This window comes from Argopecten irradians, chromosome 1, assembly GCF_041381155.1.
Source record: "Argopecten irradians isolate NY chromosome 1, Ai_NY, whole genome shotgun sequence".
Taxonomy (NCBI): Eukaryota; Metazoa; Mollusca; class Bivalvia; order Pectinida; family Pectinidae; genus Argopecten; species Argopecten irradians.
The window spans coordinates 25358531-25364448 of record NC_091134.1 but is presented as its reverse complement, the minus strand read 5'-3'; the positions used below and the strand labels follow the sequence as shown (position 1 = coordinate 25364448).

The 5918-nt window shown below is 36.9% G+C and overlaps 1 long non-coding RNA gene across 1 annotated transcript; it reads left to right on the top strand.

Moving 5' to 3' along the window:
* The first annotated feature begins 3538 nt into the window (after nt 1–3538).
* On the top strand, nt 3539–5683 carry LOC138310152 (uncharacterized). Its single transcript, XR_011206361.1, has 3 exons — nt 3539–3772; nt 4062–4188; nt 5242–5683. It is a non-coding gene; the product is annotated as an uncharacterized lncRNA (long non-coding RNA).
* The last annotated feature ends 235 nt before the right edge of the window (nt 5684–5918 follow it).

Below are 5918 nucleotides of genomic sequence, written 5' to 3'. Positions count from 1 at the left end.
ATCAATGCAAGTTAGAGTTGTCTTTCTTTATACACCAAAATAGACATTCTCGACGTGTACATCAGAAATAGAGCATGGATGCATGGTTGCTATATTTCTGTAAGTTGAAGTGATCTTAAATTGTGAACTACACTAACTTTGATTATTTTAGGTAACTAAACATGGGTTACGTGTATATAAATCTCAACTTCGCTAGCCAACGGCTACAATACTCTCCCTGATATAGATATCGTTTTTTGTGGGGTTTTTTCCGTACAATGCTCTAGAACTCTTTAATTGATCTTCAATTAATAGAAAAGGTTAAAAACACGTCATTTCGATTGATGTGCTTGCATTATTTTATATTAAACTTTTAACGCGGATTTAAGATAAGATTGAAAAAAATCATCGTTTAAAGCTTTCAATAAAAAATACATACACTTATTTTGCGTTCCCTCGCTTGGTACTGTTGGCAAATTAAAACAAAAAAGCAATTATTATATTTAGAGAAGAGTTTATCATATTATCTTCTTTCAGATGAAATTAAATAAATTAGCTGCGATCAGATACAACACAAAATATTTATTATATTCTTATTCACAACAATGAATTCAGCCATTTATCCATCATGAATCAATATCGTACTGAATACTAACGAAGTTGTCTAAATCTCTGCTTGAAGGTACATTGTAAATACAATTAGAAACTTATACGTTTCTGAATCAATGTACATGTATTAGCCTATATAGTCATCGCACGTCGATTAAAACATGTATATTAAGTACATGGTACATATAAAATATTTTTTTGGCAGAAAGATTTACTCAAAAACACCCCAAAATCCATATCAAATATCTTTTAGTCTAAGAGTATATATTGCAACTATTACATTGGTTTGTTTAGAACGTGTGATGAGTGTATATATATATCGTATTAACGTAAGCTAATAACTTTTGCGACTCTTATAAAATCCTCAATCTCGTTTTACAAATGCAATTTAAAAATTAAAAGCCGTTTGGGAAAGGTACATGTGCTAGATGTATAACAAGTTCGGACATATGGGTTAAGATATAGGCTGTAGAATTAGCCGACGACGACATTATAAAAAAAATGAAAGCCTAGTACAGATATACAGGTTCATCAATAGACCAAACTGTTATCCCGATCAAACTGTCGAATTTTAAAACTGAAACAGCTATAGAAAGCTTTATACATATACGCACGAAGGAAATGTTAAATGTACTCACAAACAACATTATTGAAGCACAAAATATGTAATTGATGCTTTTCACGTCCGACTAAACATGTTTAAAAATCACGTCTAAAATGAAAGCTCCCGTTGTTTGGGTATATTGTCACTAAAAGACGCTTTTTCATTTTAGGTCTACACTAAAAATTCCTAAATTATTCACCCCTTTCAAAACATTCCATTATTCTAAGCCGATGACGAAATGAATATTAATCACAAAGTTGACCCGTTCAGTCATGTCATATGGCCGTCTCATATTTATACATTTTGTATAGGCCTACGTATATATTGTAAGACTCGTGTGTTTATCTACATTCGCTTGTCACAATAACTGTATAAACTAGCCAAGCTGAGATGAAGTCTGGTGTAATACAATTGAAATCAAATCAATGAAAATGATTTTATCATATAACATAGTATATATATATACTTTAGAGGTTAATTTCACTGTCATTATATCCACCCTAGACATAGTAAAACTGAAGGTAGTTCTGGAGAAAAAAAACTTACTAATTACAGGCCTACAGAGATTTCCTTTGAAGTACATCTAAGGATTTAAATAACAGTACACTATGGTTGACTGTACTGCTTTGAAGATTGTGCGTCGCTTTTCTTGTAATTTTCAAAGGAAATCTCTGCAGGCATGTGATTGGTATCGATGATGGAAACCACACTGCATATGTAAAATACTCATACATTACGAAGATACTACGGACTTCCATGAGAAACTCAACTTAACTTACCAATGCGAAACACTGATCTTACACCCCAAACGAGTATTATAGTGGTAGATGTCCTGTCAAATTTCGTGACCAGATATAGACTTGGACACACTGTAGTAAATAGGGATAGATTTGAACCTCATTCTTGGAATGTAAAAGCTCGAGTTCCGCTTGTACAACTTGTCTTATCAGACCGTGATACACTCACGACTGACCTAACCTCACCAAAACGATAAGAAAAAGTGCTGGATTAGTTTTGCCTGTAGTGATGTCATGTTTTATTTTAGAATCATAACGTTTGTCTATGTACCGTGGTGCATTCAGGCCACTCTATCGCCACATCTGCCATAGACTCCAGGTGAGTAGAAGCATGCTCCGTGTTCGGGAGAACGCTAACTGCATTTCCTTATATCTTGTTATGGTTTCATCTGAGATTGTTATCATTAATATTGTTCACAATTTTGAGGGTTAGATAGGAATCAAACTCTCTCCGAGATTACGAATTTGTATAAAGATTTTAAGTACATGTTTTGAATATTGATATAGTACTGAAAATTGTAGTAACATTATCACGAATGACCCAAATATGATGTGTTGTGTACACTAATAGGATAATGGGGGACAATGTTATGCCAGTTACTGACAGCTGGTCGACGGTCTATGACGTTACGTTTACAACAGCAGATGCAATGGAGGAAAGACTGATCAGGAAGTACCTCTAGATCCTTTGCAGAGGGTTAGGAATACCTTCACATCTGTTGACCTTACAGTTCAACGATGATCTCAATCGCGTCTCTAGTTGATACGTTAATAAAGAGCAAAGACAAGACAAAGGCATGACAAGATCAGATCAGATACAAAGGCATGACAAGATCAGATCAGATACAATTGGCAGAAGAACACGGAGGGAGGGAGCTACTAGCTGCAAACAGCAGGGACCGCATTAGAAAACAAAGACATCGTAAGTTTGTAACTACATACAAAGGTGACAAGATAGATACATGGTACGTGATGCGATTTGGAAAAGCGGTTCAAGTCGACATGATGAAACTCTGACCAAATGTAGGACGTTAGACTGGCCGAACAGCTGGAGATGGGGATTTACTTCTGCAGCAGGTCACCAGAATGTAATTCTCAACTAGAAGACGAGGATGAAGTTTGATAGGAGGCTAGTGTTCCGAGATATCCTATTGTCTGATCAGAGTAGCCAAGACAAATATTTATAACTATTTATATACACTGTATATAACTGACAGTTCAATACCATTACAAGGACTGCTACGAGCGAAGCAGACATTGGATTAGAAGAGAACACAGTATGAAGATTTGTCATGAGTATGGTCATTATATAGGGTCGATGTTACGGGTCATCCGAGTGGAAATTTACTATAGAGGTTTTCTTGAACATCCAACTCTGAGAATGCTTACAAACATTGGAGGTAAAGAGCAGAGAAAAGAAATCAGCAGTGAATCGGGTGAACACCTGTGGCCAAAATCCATGTGCTTTGGGAACAATTTGCAACGTATTCAATGACACCTGCCATTCAAAACTAGGCCAATTATTATTCTTTCGAACATCATTTGGGAATAATAAGTGACAGCAGCATCACCGGAACTTCCGGATTATGCGCGAGTGGCATTCACCCGAATGTGTTATATGTCCACAACGACCGCGGTGATAATGCCCACCTGTATGCCGTGGATGGTATGACGGGACAGCTAATGGCTACTATCAAAGTGACTGGGGCCAGTGACCATGACGGGGAGGATATCGCGTGCGGTCCGTGTTGAGCTGGACACGAAGGACATTGTATTTATATCGGTATGTATTATCATATATGTTATAAGCATTTTGTTACATATTGCGAGATAAAGGCTTTTGCCCGATAGATAATTTCAAGTGCCTCAAAAAAGTATTCGAACCTGCTATTCGGTTTTGAAATCTTTAAAATAGTGACATATTGAGTAATGCAAGTATGTGCTCAAATTTTAGACACGATTATCCATGAACAAAGTACAGAACTTTCTTGATTAATTGGTGCTTTAAATCTCCCTTCCAACATATGTAATGTCTTTCTATTTCTATTTGGTAGTGTGACTTATTTTGCCAGGTGATATTGGGGATCACTCGGGTGGTGGGGCACGAGATGTTATTTATAAGGTCAGAGAGCCGACTGTACTCCTGCCGAGTCCTCGCCATGTCGTAAAAGTTGGTCTGGAAGGAGAATTACATTTCATGTAAGTGTACTTTTATCTTACACCACACGAAACAGAATAACAAAGTAGCAGAAATAAGTCATTATATCACATGCAACTAACCTCAATTTACACCATTTAAAAACTTTGCCTTTATATATATTTGCTGCTGTTCATTAGTCTGACGAAGACGGTAGAGTACGCATTGTACCGTTGGTAGTCAGATTTGTAATCGCAAATTCACAAATATAAACTGCAACGTGCAAAGACAAAACGGGGAGAAAGCTGATTGTGCTCGACGATTCCAAACTGTGATTCATAGACACGACATCTATCCTCACATTTATCTATTTTAAAATATAGCTTTACTGCCCATGCTCATGACTCGTTCAGGGTCCATCTTTGGTTGATAAGAAAATGAAATATCCTCTGACAGTAACACTTTGGCTACACTAAGAATATCGATGAAGGCAAAAACAAACTATACAGTTACCAGCTATCAATATTTCTCTTCCACGGCCTTCGTAATTACATTGTACATATACATTTTAAGTCCTATGTTTTCTAGGGATTCCCGTCAGCAGCCATCCTTTGTTAAATTATTATAATACTGTAGTGGATCGATCTGAAGTGGGCTCGATCCCGATAGCTGGTCAGATGAGGTTTTTAGAGTATCCATCTAAGGTTGGAGGTCCTGTATTTAAACATATAATACCATGCTGTGATGTTTGAGGCAAACGAAATGCCAACTAACTGATGGTAATATTGGATATCTGGTCGATGTCTTTGGGTTGAGGACTTTAGTTAAAAAGGTGACATGTAGTTCATTAGAATTGACGTTGCGTTGGTGGCTTTTCATATCAACGTTTGGTTTGCTTAAGACATAGATCTTTTGAAAAGATTGGTAATTACACGAAATATTAATTGTCGTTTGAAAGAAACTTTTTTTGTGCGTATTTGGCATCTGCATAGCTAAATGGTTATGCTAAAATGTAGATAAAATACCTCCACACGTACATCAATACTGTAAAATAATCACCATGGATGGTAAAAACACTGATTTATAAAATGCAATTTTTTAAAATACCATCCCAGGTGGAGTCCGCCCGGTCTGGATGCAGAGACACTGATGGTTGACCCGGAAGGAGTTCTCTATGTTATTACTAAAGCACAAACCGGAAATGGACAAGTCGGGGTTATTCCTCCGTTATAATGGACAAACAACGATACTGTAATACAATTCACAAAATCGATAACGCTTCCAGTTTCAACATCTGAGCCAGGTCCTCTTGGAGGGGACATCTCAAAAGGCGGAAGAAAGATACTTATAAAGACTTCCAATCAAAATTTATACTGGTACGTTCCGTTCGGTGTAAGCTATTTAGATGTGCTCAGTACGAGACCTGTATCTGTTCCCTACCAGCACCAGACCCATGACCAAGCTGTGGGCTGGGACCAGCGAGGCCAGGCTACTTCACCTTGGCGGAGGGCCGTGGTCAAGGCCTGTACTACTATGGACAAATATGATCAATAAACTTTTTAGAAAGTGTGTCCACCTTTTTATTTTTTTGTCGAAAACGCCCTAATAATTGCAATACATTTAATGATAATTTTTGCAAATATCCACACTTCCCATAAATGCTATAGCTTTTTTACTTTTTTATTGGGAGATGATTTTTTTTGGAGCGGGAATGGGAAGAATAGGTTTACAAAGCAATAACTTCTATTGAGGAGCGGGAATGGGAAGAATAGGTATACAAAGCAATATCTTG